We start from the raw sequence: 18,377 nt of genomic DNA, 5'->3' as shown, positions 1-18,377 counted from the left end.
CTTTGGGTCTATAAAAGATATTTAGTGAACAGTCTGTAGTCCCTTGGGAACCTCCACTCTGCTAGATCCAATAAGACTTTTCAAAGAAAATAAACGAAAGTCTTGAGATAGAGTAACATCTAATTGCATTAACTGAGATAAGGAGATGGGAGCAGAAAGTTGAATGAAATATATTGGAAGAGCCAGTTACACAATGGGGTTCCAACTTCAGTGGATAAACATACAAATAGTTGTGGAAGTTTAACACCATCCTTAGAGGATTTCATTCAGTACTTCTTGGTAAAAGGCGAAAGATTTATATGGTCTGAAGAGAAACCAAAGTATTCATTCAGTACTTCTTGGTAGAGGCAAATGAACTTATTTTTTTTACACCAATGCTCTGGATGATTGTGATGTCAATATCATAGAGAACATACTTTGGAAAATACTGTCAGATCAGCAGAACCACACCAAACTCTTATTATTCTGATAACGGGTCTCGTAACAACTAATCAACAGAGTGCTTTGGTTTTTGCCTTGCTGTCTTTACAACAATCTTGCATCTTGACATTCTGACTATATGACTTCTCACCTGTTGTTTTGATTCTGGTGGATGGAGAACTCGCACTTATTCTAAATCACTGTTTTCTCATCGTTAAGTGCTTTGTTCCAGATCTTGGTCCTGACCACATTGCAGTCTTGTCTTTGGACTTTAGGGTCCCTTTAAGCCAGAAACCCTAGTCAGTTTAAGCTATATTTGTTATTATCAGTTCTTCTTTAGCATTTTTTGTTACTCCACTTTCAAAATTACACAGATAGTGAAAACCCCTAATCCTTGTAGTGTTCTTGGGTAACAGGCTAGTTGCATTGAGTTTCTTAATTAAAAAATTTTAATACCTGGTATTTGTGCCAATGAAAAAACGAAGAAAGGAAGTGATGCATAATAAGCCTAATATCTCATAGAAACACTTCTGCTGAGAATGTAATGAAGGCTAAAGTGTATCTAACACATAGCAAAGGCAACAGGGTTGCATCTCTTAAGGGAGGTTGTTTGATAAGATCATTCTAAAGGCAACCAAATCTGTTGCTAATAATAAAAGTATTCTATTGTTGGCTGGTTTTTCAAACATTCTGAATAGTATTTGTTTCTACAAACAAAAGACATGTATATCTTCATTGCACAAGCATTTAGAACACATTTGCTGTGCTTTCCTTGCTTTACTGTGAAGATGCTCTGAGAGCTAAACTGATCTTATTATATCTCATACTGGTGCTCACAAGTATGTTCACATTTTTCCCTTCTGGAGTTTCTTTCCTAGATTGAACATTTGCTTGACTCACCTTTGTACTCACTACAAGCCTCCAGGTCAAAGATAATTAATTCCCTTTGGGTTCAAGATGGCTTGGTGATGAGCTTGAGTTCACAAGACTTAGGAAGGTTTTGTGTTTGTTTAGTCAGGAACTGACTGGTTTTAATTCTGGATGACTTCAAGTTTTTACAAGAATTCTGCATGGTATAGTCAGACATACATTTTATCAGAATCACGTGGGAGTGTTTGTAAATGTTTTATTTCCCATGTCTATTCAGCATGAACTAAGTCTGAATTAATGGAAATAGGGTATAGAACTTTTTTCAAGACACACGTAGACCATCAAGCACTGGAGGCTTATGCCTATAATCCTAGCTACTCAGGAAATTTGAGAATCCTGGTTTGAAGTGAGCCCAGGCAAGAAAGTCTGTGAGACTCTCATCTCCAATTACATTACCAGAAAACCAGAAGTGGTTCTGTGGTTCAAAGGGGTAGAGCACTAACTTTGAGCAAAAGAGCTTAGAGGCAATGCCCAGGCCCCAAGTTCAGGCCCAAAACTGACAAAACAACAGCAACAACCCCCACCATACTATGATTTTCATGTGAATACAAAATTGAGATCCATCAGTCCAGGTGCCAAATGTCATCTATCTATCTATCTATCTATCTATCTATCTATCTATCTATCTATCTATCTGTCTGTCTGTCTGTCTGTCTGTCTATCTATCATCTATCTATCCATTTATTTGGTGTGCTGGGGATTGAACCCAAGGCCTTGCACATAGGTAAGCATTAGATAAGCATTTCAATACTAGCCATCTTTACTTTTGTAATCTAAAATGCCCATGAGACTTAAAAAAATAAAATGTGAAGCAAATGACAAGATCACTGCACATTCTTTTACTATAATTTCATGAGCCTATTGAACACATTTATACAAATGTCACCTTCCATTTGGGTATCTAATGACTGTGTTGAACAAAAGCCATTCAGTGCCCATTGGGGTATGTTTAAGGCCTCCTCACTATTACAAGTGTCTTTGACTTTGGTAAGACTTTGGTAGGTTGTTACAATTTTTATCAGGCAGTTAGTCACTTTGTGAACAAAAATTCATAGCAGAAAAATGAGACTCTATTTTTAATTATATTTTATTATCTTTAAGTATTTGTGTAAAGGAATTACCATTCAACAAATCAGTTTATAAATACGATGCATCTTGATTGATCGCAACTCACTGGGAAAAGGTACATTTTCTGCATTGTATGAAGGCATCTCCAAGTAGCTTTTCTACTTCTGGTTCTCAAAAAAAAGTGAGGTGGTAGTATCTCTTAGTGAAACAAGGCAGCTGTGTAATATGTTTAAAAACCTAGCTCAACTTTGAAGTTTGTGGGTGATCATCATAATAAAAGGTCAAAATGATAACTGTCATAAATCATGAACAGATGTAATTTTATGAGGTTTTAAAATTCTTTGTACACATTATATCTGGAATAAAGAACATTGCTGGATTACTGGAACTCCAAATCATACTTTTTACCATGCTGATATGAGCTCTGGATACTTGGTAGGAAGTTATGACCCAATAGTCAGGATAAATGAGAGTCAAAAGAATGGAGGCAGGGAGCACTCTGGGAAGGCACAAGAGCATGCTCTTTCCTTTGCAAACTGTAGGTCCGTGTATTTCTTACTATGTAATACTTCCAACTCCTGGTTGATTGTTCAAGTAGTAAGTAGCGGGCTTCAGCTTCAATACTATCTCCCTCTCAAACAAGATGTAATTTTAGACCAAGAAAGCTGCTATAGGAGAAGTTCATTAATTCCTGTTGTTGCTGACTCTAGCTTCTTACTTTCCTAAGTTTTTTTTCTTAAACCTCTCCTTGAATGTTTACTATTGAAGATATTTGACCTTATGCAACTGATGCAGCAAGCAGGGAGCTTCAGTGCTGAGTAGCTGCAACACTGACCACTGTCTCATAGAGGTGAATGGCTAGCAAATCAGTAAGACATGTATGTGAGTGGTGCTTCATTTTTGCATTTCAGTATTCCTATGCAATTTACAGAACCCAGAACTCATCCAAGAAAAGTCATCCTTAAAATTCTGTTTCTTTGGAACAAATCTCAAGTCAAAATCTATCTGTTACCTATGAGTGACTAACATATTTGCATAAAACTTATTAGCTGAATGCAACAAATATTTATTAACTCATGGTTTCTACTTAGATTTCAAGAATCTGGTAGTTTCTTTAGCTGGGAGGTTCTGGTACAAAATATCCCACAGGTGGCTGTCAAAATATTGGCTAGGACTGTAAAGGGCCAGTGGGGAAAGAGTTTTCTTCTGTGTTTACTAGTGATGCTGTTGGGAGGCCTCATATCCTGCTGCATAGACATTTCTGTAGCATTGCTTCATGACAGCCCTGCTAGTTGTTTTCAAAGAAAGTGGTGCAAGAATGTGTGTGTGTGAGAGAGAGCATTTAAGACTGAAGCCTTGGTTCTTTTAACCTTATCTTGGAAGTGACACTCTATCACTGCTTGCATATATTATTCATTCAAAACCAATTCATAGAGCCAACGTGTGTGTATGTGTGTGTGTGTGTGTGTGTGAGAGAGAGAGAGAGAGAGAGAGAGACAGCATAAACAATGACCAGTGGGAAGCATTAGGACTATGAGTCTGTTTGAGGTTGCTTAACATTACCTTATCTGACCTTTTCTTTTTGTCTTCTGTAAAACTTGAATTGTTTCCTTTTATATAAATCTACTAATTAAATTTTCCCCTGTAGGAACTAATTGTGATAGTTTAAGAAGGAATTTGGGTTTTACAATGAGAAGGTCAAGAGACAGAGTCATATAATACATATTACAAAGTTCGGATTGATCTTTTTGGAAACACTGGATAGTAGTTCAGAATTAGAGAAATTAGGTTTAGACTTTGGCCATTGTGTTTATTAAAGACATGACTTGGGCAAGCCTAAGCTGATTTCATACCAAAGTTTCCTCATCTCCTAATTGATACCTAGCTTGTGGAGCAGATGATATATCCAAGGCTGGATGACTAAGTTTAATAAAGGGGATGCTTGCAAAAATGTGGGCAAGGTTAAGTGAAGAACAAAGAATTACACAGAACTGCAGCCACTCCTAGGCCTGAAGAGAACTGGTATTAATTAGGTACTGATTAGGGGTTTCCTAGAATGACACAGTTTCCCGCCATGACAGGGCAGAGACTCACACCTTGGCTTTATTTTTCTAGTTCTCACCAATCTATTTGAAGTAAATAGCATCTAGGTGAATGTCATCCAGAAGCCAGAAGCAAGGGAGCCTGACGAATCAGCCCAGTGCTCAACCTCCCAGAGTACAGAGAAGGTTAAGGAGCAGGGTGAAGATACAGTAGATAGGGAAAGGCTCTAAGGGCAAATGGAAATCATTTAGCATAGTGTGTAAAGAGCTTGCTACCAGTTATGTCAAAGAGTAACTGCTCAATTAATGTTAGCTATTATTATAATTATTATTACCTGCTAATGAGATCTATGAATGTTGATGAGCTGGGTGAGAGTATATGAGACTCCAGAGAAACTTCAGTTTTCTACCTGTGAAGCTGGATCTAAATGCCTCTACATTAGAAAATTCAGGCAGAGTGGAGTATATTGAATTGCCTAGCATCATTTACCTCGGTCAAGCTAAGAGAAAAATCTCTTTCAATACAATACTCTGTCCACTGACCCATTAACAGTAGTTCTCTTCAGTTTCTCATATTTTGGTAATAGTAGAAAGCTTCCTACATTATGTCTTCTAGAAACTCCTGAGATAAGTCATTCTCTTCACCTTTGAGAGTCAGTCTTGCTAGGCATGGCACATTGCTCCTGTCCAACTTTCCTCCCACCCAGCTGCCTGCCTCTCTCAGTTCAAATAACCATGAAAGGTGCCACTCCCACATAATTCAGTACAGAGCATTCTGGGGTTTTGAAGCATTGGGTCAGTGACTAACAACAGATGGAGAAACTGTGTCATGCTGAATAGAGACTGAGAGGAGAGGTGTACAAGGCAAGTAGCCAAATGAGTAGTCTGGAAGATGGAAGTCCACAAAACCATGAGACAGCTCTTGGAGCTAGAATGGAAAGATTCCTATGAAGTAGGAATTTACACCATTCTCCTCCAGTCCCCTTTCTGTATAACCTATCTGCAAATGCAGCACATTTCATGTACCCAGTTTTCAGAGGTAGTAGTAAGCCATCCCTGCCTCCCAAGTCTGTATTTCCCTCCAAGGTTAAACTTCAATAACTAATTGTGCCTTTCAGGAAGAAATCAACATGGTACAGATGGTATTTTAAACATATTTGTTTCTGTGTCATCTGTTCTGAACATAAATATCAATTCAGTAACTTCACTGTTGTAAGTGATAAGTTGAAACATCATCGGTTGTTTTTTAGTTAAATGACAGTAACAAAATGAAAAATCACCATTAAAAAGGCTATATTTGCATATTTTTATGCTGTCAAAGAACATGGCACTAATGTAGCATAAGGAGAATTCTTAAATAGAAACATTACAGTTTTCAGAATCTGAGAAAGATTTAAAAACGCTGAAATTTCATTTATAAAAGGAAATGGGGAACAGTTATTTCACTGGCAGAATAATAAAAGCACTTTCTAGTGACATTTTTAATAGCATATTAATTCAAAATTGTAATTTTGCCAAGTAATTCCATTTACATAAACACCAAATGCATTCTAAATGCTTGGTATTATCATAATGACTAGAAATTAAATTAATAATGATAGAAAAGTTAAAATTTGACATAGCCTTCTTGAATTTTTGTATTTATGCCTAGTGAACTCTCTTGATAAACTTCATTTGTTGCTTTAATTTTTCAAACAGCTGAGTAATTCTTCAATTTTGAGAGGGTTTCACTTTTGGAAGTTACTTTCAAGAGGCATTTATGGTCATTTGAACCAACCAAGCATATTAATGCTTGATGGTCAAGGGCACATAAACACACTCACACAGTCACACACTTAATGCATAATCTTGTCAGTAAACCATGATGCTACATTGCCGTATTTTATTGAAATGGATGAAATAATAGCTACCTTTTTATTCTCTACACAAAGAGGAAAGAATAACTTTCAATCTAAGTTATAACATATGAACATATGAAGAAGCCTACATCAGTAATTCAGGGAGAAAAAGATTTCTGTTCCCACCCTGAAGGAAAGTGTAAAAGGATTTGGTAAAAGGATTCTTTAGGGAGAGTTCTCCATCTCTTTTCTTCTCTTTTACGTGTACATCAGAATGGTCAGCAGTCTCATCCTGCTGATCGTAGGACCTGTAATGAGACACAGGGCAGCAGGAAGTCTTGCTTTCAAAAGTGATGAACTATTTAGGGCTTCATAGACTCAGAGTCAAATCTAGAGTTCCTTTGTTGTAAAAGTACCTATGGTAATTCAGAGTGGATAATTCTCCCAGGAATTACAAGCCCTACCCCTAAATACTCAGCAATATGCTTTTTTGTCTTACTACTTTCACTGCTTGGCAAGCTCTTGTCTTTAACACCAAATCCCTAGATCTCTTTGTTTCCTGAAACATAATACATTAAAAACTCACTAGCACCTGCAACTGATTCTGAAATACAGCATAAAACAAGGGATTCTATTTCAGTAAGGATTCTTTTCTGCTACAACACTTTGCTGCCACACTGTCAGTGTGGCAGAGTCCTTGGTAACAAGAGCTGAGGTCATCTCTGTTTCCAGACTTTTGAAAGGGCACACCAAACAATCACCTTGCCAAACCTGGTATTTATGCTATTGATCTTGGATAGTCACTATTGCTTTTCTCAAGTTTCCCTCAACTCACATCTCAAAACTGGTACCAGGAAAGGAAAATAAAAGCAATGCTAAATTGCAGATTTCTGCGATCTTCTAGAAATGACTTTTCCCCTAGGATTTTTGTTCAACTGGAAAACCATAGTGCTATTACCCAATACCAAAAACACCAGTGACCAGTAAACATTATTCATAACTTGCTTGGTTTTGTAGATCTACTTTCAATTTGTTTTTATAGCAAGTCTGTATTTGGAAATTAAAGGTACATGGCTGGTATTTCTCTCAGGTTCCCATGCACTCGGTGTAGGAATCCTTGCAGTTGGTAAATCCCTTTATAGTCAGCTAAGGCTGTCCTTGCATTGGATTTGTTGTTCCTAATATAGTTCTGTCCCCATAGCCTCTTTCTTGGAATGGTTCATTGGACCCAGGATAGCTCTGAATGGACCCAATTCAGATAACAAACACAACACAATTAAATACCACTGGAACTTCAGTTTACCTTACTTGTACAAAGAAGGGAAAGAGTAATCATATTTTAATAATAAATGTGGAAACATATAACAGTAATATAAGCAATTAAAATGGGCCTATAGTGTCCTATAGGTCTTTTTATTTCCTGTGGCATAATTTTGGCAGATTTGCCAGATTTAAGGATTTTCTGTCTACTAATGGTTTATTATTACTGATTATACAAGCAGATTCTTTTTAAATAAAAACTTGAAACAGGAAGTGTTGGTGTTATAGGTCCTTCAAATTAGGTCATTAAATTTTTTTTGTTTCATATTTTGCCCTCTTTAAATCTTCTTGAAATTGAGAACCTGGCAAGTGAAGTATAAAGTGCTCACTTGCCTTAGGTGAGAGGGCCCTTTGCCTTCTTTTGCTGGTAGTATGTTTTAATTGTTGTAGTTTGTTTATTTGTTTTGTACATCTCTTGCATTTATTGCTGATTTCATGGAAAGAAAGGTTCATTTTATAGTTTATACTTTAATAGCTTGGAAAGTCCTGATTTTAGTTAACTAACATTTGTCTTCTTTTACCCTTGTCTCTTCCTATGAATGTCTAATGATAGGACCGGGGCCCTAAGCAAATGAAAGGAGTGTGTCCTATACCTTTTGGTCATTCTGATCTCTGACCCTTGAAAAGCTTTCCTTTCTTTGTGAAGTTGGAAATGAATAATATGAATAAGAACTAAAATAAGAATATAAAGATGAACATATTTCCATCTTTATTATTCAAAAGGTATGCATATAAATCTGCAGATGCCTATTATTTAACAATCACTCCTTTTCCTAAATGAGCTTCCTTTCTTGGGCAATGAAGGTGGTTACCAATTTATTGTCTCCTATGTTGCTTTGTAATAGACACTAGAAGGACAGAATGAGAGACAAGGGAAAGAGGACAGGTTTTGTAAATGGACTTTCGAGTTCAAGTGCCTTCCAGAGGCAACTAATCATTTTAAATCTGACAGCTCCTAATTAAATTGATTGTGAGATAAAATGCACTCAACAAGTGTCAGACTCATATAAGTTAAAAAGCTTGGTGGGTGGCAAAAGGCATTTGATGCTCCTAAACCTTCATAAAAGTGAATGTCCTTGAAAGCTCTCATAGCAATGAGTTAAATATCCCAGCTGGAGGCCTGCTGTCATGTTGTAATCACTATAATTTATAGCACACCAGCTCCATACTACCCTTGGTCCCACTAGGGTGCCACCTGGAAGCAAGTATACCTTATGCAAGATTGGAATAAAGAACTAGAAAGGCCAAGAAAAGACTCTAAGCTTCTTTTAGGAGCCTCTACAATCAGTTTACACTTAAGTACTTCTTTGAAGAGACCACAGATTTCAAAAGAAATGCCTCATTTAACTCTGATTTATGCCATAACAGCATAGTTGTGATCCCGACCTGCATAGAACAATTACTCCTAGAAACTTGGAATATACTCAGATCTGACTTCAGTCTCATTCATTCATTCATTCATTCATTCATTCATCTCTCAAATACTACTTGAAAACCCTGAAATTGTCAAGGACTCTTAATCACTTGGGTCAAATCAAGCGGATCAGTTCCTTGATCTTATGGAGCTTCATGTTCCTTCAGGTGAAATTAGAAAGAGAAAAGCAGACATTAAGAAGACAATGTCTCGGGGCTGGGGATATGGCCTAGAGGCAAGAGTGCTTGCCTCGTATACACGAGGCCCTGGGTTCAATTCCCCAGCACCACATATACAGAAAAAAACGGCCAGAAGTGGCGCTGTGGCTCAAGTGGCAGAGTGCTAGCCTTGAGCAAAAAGAAGCCAGGGACAGTGCTCAGGCCCTGAGTCCAAGACCCAGGACTGGCCAAAAAAAAAAAAAAAAAAGGCAATGTCTGATATTTTATCGTATATAGTAATCCAAAAGTTTTTGTTTCTGTCCCTTTGCACTTATGCTTGAGATAGAAAGAAATGCATGGATAGCTCAGTTCATTAAAATTGAAAGGATGGGGAAGATGGGAAAAAGGAAATGTCGGAAACAAAAAATTAGCATGACTATATATTGAAACAAGTATTGAGATGTGGCTCCTAAATTTCCTCATAGATTAATTTCCTCATCAAAAGTTCTAAAATAGGGGCTGGGGATATAGCCTAGTGGCAAGAGTGCCTGCCTTGGTATACCCGAGGCCCTAGGTTCGATTCCCCAGCACCACATATACAGAAAACGGCCAGAAGCCGCGCTGTGGCTCAAGTGGTAGAGTGCTAGCCTTGAGCGGGAAGAAGCCAGGGACAGTGCTTAGGCCCTGAGTCCAAGGCCCAGGACTGGCCAAAAAAAAAAAAAAAAAAAAAAGTTCTAAAATAGAGAAATGCCATCACCACTGAACAAGCATTTATCTGGCCATCACGTAAATTTGGCAGATATGTGACACATGCAAGGACAAAATAAAATGTAGCAAAAGCAGTATGATAGAGTAGACCAAAATAGATTTTGGTGTGATCTGGGTTTAATTCTTCCAAATGGTTTATTTTAAACCTGTGATATTGGCCAAGTTATTTGCAAGTTTCCTTATTATTTTACATTACTTCATCATTAATTTGCTATAATTATAACATGTCTCAGAGACTCATTGTAAGAAATGATAAAGTGCTTCAAATAATACTTCCTTTATGGAAGATGAGCAGAAAATCTATACCTATATAGTTGATGTTTTTATCCTGTCATAAATTGTAACTTTTTGCACATAATACAACATTACTACCAATTAATTATAATTCTAAGTAATAAAATTCTCAGAGGTAACTAAAGACAGAGTTAGTACTTTAAGGGTAGTAGTACTTTACATGCCATTACTTCAGGCCAAATGAAGATAATTCTATCTGAAATTGAAGGAAATTTGATTTTGTTTATTTAATATCAAACCTGGTGTACTGTTCCTTTGAATATGGCTGCTATTTAAGCCTTTGCTTGTGAGAGTTTTTGATACTGTACAGCAACAACTCAATGAAAGATCAAAGGGTGGTAAATTCAAGGTCGATGCATGCATTTGAGAGTAATAGTATAGCATCAGGCACAATGTAGAGACAAAGTTCTAGGGAGACAGGACAACAGGAAACTCTTGATTTAAAAGAAACAAAATCAAAGAAACAAAAATCAACAACTTATTCTCTGTAATTTGGCTTCCACTTTCATAGAGAAATTTATAGTAATGAAAAGAAGGAAGTAAAAACAGAGATGACTGGATCCATTTTTCCCCAATCTACCAAGTGACTTAGCACTGTCTCTTCATGTTCCAAAGAAACTCTGAAAATCTCCCTCACAGATGCCTTCCCAAACTCAGACCTGAACAGTCTCTTCATTCCATGTTTTGTTGCAGGATAAATGCTAAAGCTAATAAAATAAAATAATATTATATCATATGCTATGCTTCTATATATTCAGTGTAATTCTTAGTGAATTTTTTTTTGTTTTTAATGGTTCTTTTATAATAGTGTTTATAGGCTATAGGTATCCAGTTTATTAGGAATAGTGTTTAGAAGTTGTTCTAAAGAAATAAGGCACCCTTAGTTAGAAATGTGTTTCTCTATTTTTTTTCAATTTTCTGAAAATAAGATGCGATTTGCCTAATTCTAATTTAGAGACTCCAAAGGCAATCTGCTCTGAGTAGATCTTGCTCTTGCAACCTTTTTTAGATAATCTTACAGCCTATCTTGATTTCTTTTTCCCTTTCAAAGCTTTTTTATTTTTTCCCTGAGTATCCAGCTTTTCTGTATACTGGGTGAGAAGAGGGTTGAGGATGTGGCGATGTGAAATTGCCATCTTTTGTGGTTAGCCAATGCAAAGAGCATTCGGTCTCCTTGAGGTATTTTTGTGCAGCTTTCCCCGAGAAGCATTTTCACGTCCGTTCCCGCTGAACTGATAACGACGGGACTTCAATCCCTTCAGCCTTCAATCATTTTCTTATTATGCCAGCTCAATGAATTTCTTCACTTCTCATTCTGGCAGCAGGTCTGGCAGAGGTGGAGAAGAAAGAAAGAAAAGAAAAGAAAACCCAAACCCTCAAACCTTTTTAGTATGGGCTCCATCGAATGTCACATTTAACTCCTTGTTAATGTGCAATCTTACACCAACTCAGAAAAAAAATAAGTTGTGTCCATGTTTGTGGCAAATAAAAGAGACATCAGATGAGAGAAGAGGCAGCTTTTAACCATTCTGTTGCCAAAGCAGCTGCAGAGCGCTCATTCAAGAAAGCATTTTCTTAGAGGTTTCTAGCAAATTAGACACACATTCTCTTGTCCTTGTGGGCTCCTGATGTGAAGGGTTAAACTTCATACTCAACAGAAAACTTCAGAACTCTAGATGCTTGCTCCACGCCAACCCAGTTTGTAGATTCACAGTTCAGAAGAATTGAATGCCTTTGCTCTGAGTAGATCAACTCTAATGATTCACTTTCTACATGAACATGCTAGGTGGAAAGGCAACTTGCAGCAAGCCCCAATGCCTGCTTACGATTGGACCAGTTATATTTCAGGAGGAGGCTAAGTGTTAAGGCACACACTGTTTACAAAGCAAAAGCCCTTTTCCTCGAATCCCTGTGTGACGGTAATTAAGCAGGAGAGTTAATTTTATGTAAATCATGCATTACTGTAATTGGGCGCAAGTGCACATTCATGTACATCTTATTTAAAAGTGAAATATAATGTTATTTTGTGGATGCTGGTGCAGCAAAGTACCAGGCCTCTGGGGGGAAGTCAGCAGCATCAGTGCCTGTTTACATGACTCACTCTTTGGTCTGTGAGCTTAATTACAAATCAGGCGCTCTGCTTGGCGCTGTCCTGTGAAGAATTGAGCCATGTGCCTTTGGAATGGCTGAGAGGTACAGCACTGGGGTTTCCTTTCCCATTTCTTTCTTAACCTCCACTTAGAGAGCAGTCATTTTTCTCTTTCTACTTTCCTTTTCAAACCGAAACAATACTTTCCCATGGTTTGCTCCACTTGGCAGTCCTGACCCATATATCCCCAGGCAGACTGCAGATGGATTTGTCTTCTGTAAGCAGGGACTTGTCTGCTTCCTTTTTTAGCTTTCCTTTTCTAACGCGACTCAGGGTTGCTTTATGATCCCAGGATTTTATTTTCCAAGTGCGGCCAGATCTGATACCATCCAGCAGGCTGTATTTGTGAGCGTCACTACTTTTGCACCGACAGGAAAGGGAGGCTGGCCTCTGGAGCAAGGCATATGCTGTTCTTTTAGTCTTTATCGGCAGAGCAGATCTTGTGCTTTAGAACAAGACTGCCCTGCAGAATATGAAGACTCTAATCTACATATCTTGAGGTCAAGATCTGTGACAAAGAAAATATGCATAGGACAAAATGTTTATTTAAACATTCTCCTCCTCACCCAAAAGGTCTGAAAAAACTCTTTTTTGGAGTTGTGCCCTGGCCTCATTCTGCCCAGATCTTTTGTGTCTGAATTCTCTCTGTGTGTGGCAGGTTGGCCTTTCTAGACCTGGGGCAGAAGGCCTTCTGGGGCCAACCCACCTTTATGTTCTGCTCACTGGTTGCCGTTCAGTATTTTTGACATCCTGTGCAAATGCTTTGGACTCATTTTTTCTAGAAGGACTGCTTGAATAAGTGGAATCTCAAATTCCTCTTCTTATAATTGCCCCCTTGCTGCCAATGCAACTATTATCTGCTACCTATATCCCTCTTAACTTCTCAGAGCCTTTAGTTTCTTGTTTAGCTTTCTTGCTCACTTTCCTGTGAACAAGAAAGGTCTTTCTCTTCTCACTTTCTCTGCCTATTCTCATTGTGGTCATTTCCCATGAGAGAGTTACTTGCCACGCCCTTGGCATAGAGGTACTAGGATTTGTCTTTTCCTCCACAAGTCAATAAGGAGGTATTTGTCTTCCCTACTGGTCAAAGCGTTTACTCTTCATCATTGGTCATCACACACACACACACACACACACAATGACATGTAGTCAAGCATGTCAGTGTAATAAATAGTTAAATTGGTTCTGGTGACTAAGTTTAATCCAGTAAAATTCAGGGCCCTTCCAATCAGCCAACATCAGCTTAGGTTAGCAGCTACTTATGTATTGTTTTATTTTGTTTGTTTTGGGTTTTTTTTTGCCAGTCCTGGGGCTTGAACTCAGGGCCTGAGCACTGTTCCTGGCTTCTTTTTGCTCAAGGCTAGCACTCTATTACTTGAGCCACAGCGCCACTTCCAGCTTTTTCTGTGTATGTGTTGCTGAGGAATTGAATCCAGGGCTTCATTTGTACAAGGCAAGCACTTTACTACTAGGTCATATTCCCAGCCTGTATTCCTTTATTTTAAGAATATTTTTGTTACTTCTATATATTTAATTTGATGTACATTTGCACAAGTGATTCATATAAATGATCTAACATGATCTATACAAATACCATAGCATTTTTCTCTTAGCCCTAATGTGATTATTTTATGTTTTGCCTCATTTCTGTTTGCTAATTTTACTAGGTAAGCGAGTATCACTTATTGAAATGTTTATTATCTAGCATAGTTTAGTAGTGACAGTTTTGTGTTCAGGAAATGTGGACTCACAACAAAAGCGTATTTTCAATGTTTAAGTGCATGGAGGAGAGAGCTAAGCTGGCTTGCAGCACAAAAGGCTATCACAAAGGATGGATAGATGTTTCATGCTATGAAGAAAAAAATAAGTGATTAGCATTTTGAGAATGAGAAGAAACCTGACAAGACATCCACAGAGAGGAAGGACAGAGAGCCACATCTAAATACACCCAAAGAATGGGTTTGATTGAATTGAGCTGAGAGCTGCTGCCCAAGGTGATGTTTGTGGCTAAGCTTTGTGGAGGGAGTGGCTTAGGTGTGTCTGATTATTTGTCCACAGCATGCATTTGTTATGAACAGAATGCCAGGTCATCTTCCACTTTTCTGCCATAATACCTGATTTGGAACTTATTAAGTCTGACTTAGGTTCTTGTCTTAGATTATTTTTTTTTAAGAAAGTATTACTTCTTTTACTTCTTACCCCATGCAAGAGAAATAGTGACAGTGAGTTAAAATGTTTTTTTTTTTAACTATACTCCACTGCTATGTTAACTCATTTAATATTACTGGAAATAAATATTAGCCAAGGTTTAATTCCCAGGACAGTGGGCCTGTAAAGTAGATTTTTGTCCACAGAGAGGCTAGAAGGAGGCCTGAATGTGATGGATGAGTGGACAAGCAACACATCACATATATCTTCTGATATTGAGTTATCTGTATTTATAGATTTGTGCATTGGTTATAAAACAATCCCAGTATTTTATAGAATCCCTCGTTCTTCCTTTGTCCATTATATAGCTTCCTGTGGTTGCTCATATAAAGATATGTTAATTCAGTAAATGAGTTTTCCTTACTGATATTCAAGTGATTAATTATATAGGTGAAATGTTTACCATATGGGGAAAAGTAGTTGGGTCAGGCACCGAAAGGTGCCTGCAAAGAAAAACATCTGTGGGAAAACACCAGCAAAATCTAACAGGACTTTGAGATAAGCTCTGTCATATTTCAGGATTCTGCTCACTTCTCCTCAAGGATCTATTTGAGCAAAACAAAAAAAAAAAATTGGTCCTGTATGCTATCAACTCACTCATCCTGCATCTGGGACACAAAAAGTATCCAGTGGCATGCTATAGTCAGGATAGACCCATTTTAACTTTTTAAAAAAATGGTCCCCCATTTGTTTGGCTCCAATACCAGCAGATATCTTTGGAAAAATAATACTAGAGGCACTGTGCTTTTTTAGGCACTGTATTTTTTTAAGCCTATATTGTATTATGTCCCCAGAAACAAAACCAGCTTTCTTATCTCTGGAGACATTAGAAATGCTCCTCTGAGTGAGCTTGATTACTGAGCTCCTTCTACTCTGACACATACAATTCCCAATATGCATCATTTAGCTGATGAATTATGACTTCCTATTATCATTTATATTATGGCCCATATTTACCATATCCCTCTAAAATATTTCCAGAATTAAAAATTTACTTGGTGCATGTCATTGGTCTAGGCCTGAACATTATCTTTCTTATTTCTCATTCTAGCCACATTGGATTTGAGAAGATATTTTTTTCTCTCCATTTCAAATATGCGCCCTAAAGAACTTAGGCAATTGCCTAAGGTTAAGTAACTAGTGAAGTGGAGCTTAAGCTGGAACTCAAATCTGCCTATTTCAAAGGCCAAGGTTTAAATATTGTACCCACTTTAGAACTATTCGAGTTCCATTAATCTCAATGATACCCTGAAAGACATCATTCCATTTTTTTTGAACAGAACTTCAAACTTTTCAGTTTTGTATAATGATGATAAATACTCTCCTCTCATACCCTCATGTTCACACTGCTGCAGTCTGAGCTTCAACTTACTGTGACATCACAGCTTAGAATTGGGTCTAGCTTGCCATAGGCACCTAATAAAAGTTAATTGCATAAATGAAAAAGAACATTTTGGCATTCATTTTCTGGCTTCTCACTAATTGTAGGCTAAGGACAAGACAGACTTGCATGGGCAATTGTGGAACAACATGGAGTCTCAAAACAGAATTAGGAGAAATGCTGAGGGTGTCACAGAGGATTTACTGAGAAGCTGTTATTTGTTCTGGGTACTGTGAAGAGAAGAGCATAAGAAGAGGATGATGTGTGCAGAACAAGATGTTAGAGTGTATGTATGGAGAATGCATAAGATATTCTCTCTCAGTGAAGAGGTACAAGTAGCCAGCCTTGGGGTATGTCCTTCAGGATCCCCATGCACTGTAAACTGGCATCAGAGCTTTGGTTACATTCTTCAATACATTTTATTTACCTCTTATCTTCCTCATGATGCAAGAAACCAGGATGTTTTGACAGTGAGTTCCTTTCTTTTTTTTTTTTTTTTTGGCCAGTCCTGGGCCTTGGACTCAGGGCCTGAGCACTGTCCCTGGCTTCTTCCCGCTCAAGGCTTGAGCACTCTGCCGCTTGAGCCACAGCGCCGCTTCTGGCCGTTTTCTGTATATGTGGTGCTGGGGAATCGAACCTAGGGCCTCGTGTATCCGAGGCAGGCACTCTTGCCACTAGGCTATATCCCCAGCCCCAGACAGTGAGTTCCTTTCTGGCAGATACTCTGTCTTTTCTAATGTGTTTTTTTTTTTTTTTAATCTCATAGCCTAGCAAAGTTTGTAAACGGTGAAATAGAGTCAATGTATTATATATTAAAAAATATATATAATAAACAAAGGAGTGAAGAGTGAATGGCATGGTTTACTAATAGTTCATTTTTTAAAACAAACCTTTGAATTTTTGTTTAAACAACAAAATGTTTTGGTTTCAGATTGCAATGAAAGTATTCAGGAAAAAAAGGTATACTCTAGATAGAGTTTTGGAATGACAAAGAAAAAATGACTTTATGATTGAGGAAACTGAGATCTGAGATCTGAAATGAATTACTCATAGTTCTAGAGCAGATTTTTGGCCAAAATAGGACTTGAATACAGTGACTATGGATCACAGTTATATTTTCATTCAGCAAGGTCTATACTGTGCTAATCAGACCATACAGCTTTAATAATAGTACAATGTGAGCTCTTCACTTGAAGATTACTGACAAAATAGAGTCAACGTCAAATCTGGAGAGGAAGGTGTTAGGAGAAAGTGGAAATCATATCATATGAAGAGCAGATAAGGAAATTAGGTATGTTTCCTTTGGAGAAGAAAATACTTATGGGGGGGAACTGCAGGATGAGTAGGGAAATCTAGGTCATTATTCTTTTGCTCTGGAGAGGAAAAATAGGAATTATGAGGAGAAACTAGAGAGAAATGAAATTCAAGTGAACATGAATTGTTTGGAAAATTAGAATTGGCCCAAGAATGAAATTCCAAATGATAAGAAATACCCAAGTAGAGGCTGGCTGACTGTGTCATTACTAGACTGTGAATTCCTTTAGATGAGAGACCATGTTTTGTTTTTTATTTCCCAAGGGCCTTGAATAGTGCCTAGAAAATAATATATGCTCACTGAGGATTTGTTATTCAACTTTTAAAAGGGATTTCTTCACAAGGAGTTTAAGTGTGGAGGAGGACAGCAGAAATGTTACTGAAAATTTTTCTAACATGTAAGCTTTTGATATTTGATAAAAATTCACATCAACATCCATCAAAGAAAGTCATTTCATTCTCGTACAGTAAAAGTCAATGGAACTGTTTCTTTGACTATGGCTGCATCTCTGTACTTTTTTCTTTATTTTAGGAAGCAGAATTCTTTGCTTGCTACAACTACCTTACCCAGGAGACTAGTTGTATCTCTGCATGTGTTAACCAAACTAAACTTTAGAAGTGATTTATCTTGTGCAAGTATCACAGGACCCATTCACAAGAACACTTGAGTGATGTACTTGTCAATACATTCACGTTTCTCAAACTGATAACATGCAAAGCCACATTTTTAAAAATCCCAAATCCTGTTTTGATTTTCACTTTTATTTTTATGTTAACAAATACCTTAAATATTGCCCTAGAATATTTGTGGGTTTTTTCACTGAATATTTTATATTCAAAGCATTCTGATTTAATGTCTGTGTCTGACTTTGCAAGGGCACAGGAGGAGATATAATTTCTTTTAGTCTATGCAAGGGTCAGCTTAATAAGACAAAGAATTTAATTTAAATTACCCATTGGAACCGTGGAAGCAATTCACAATAAATGATAATAAAGAAATTATTTGAACTATTATTTCATTTTGTTCTTTGAGATTGTTCAGAATTATTTTCCCTACACAGTACTCAAATCTG

This window comes from Perognathus longimembris, chromosome 4 (assembly GCF_023159225.1).
Source record: "Perognathus longimembris pacificus isolate PPM17 chromosome 4, ASM2315922v1, whole genome shotgun sequence".
Taxonomy (NCBI): Eukaryota; Metazoa; Chordata; class Mammalia; order Rodentia; family Heteromyidae; genus Perognathus; species Perognathus longimembris.
The sequence above is the reverse complement of the archived record's forward strand: the minus strand, read 5'-3'. Positions refer to the sequence as shown.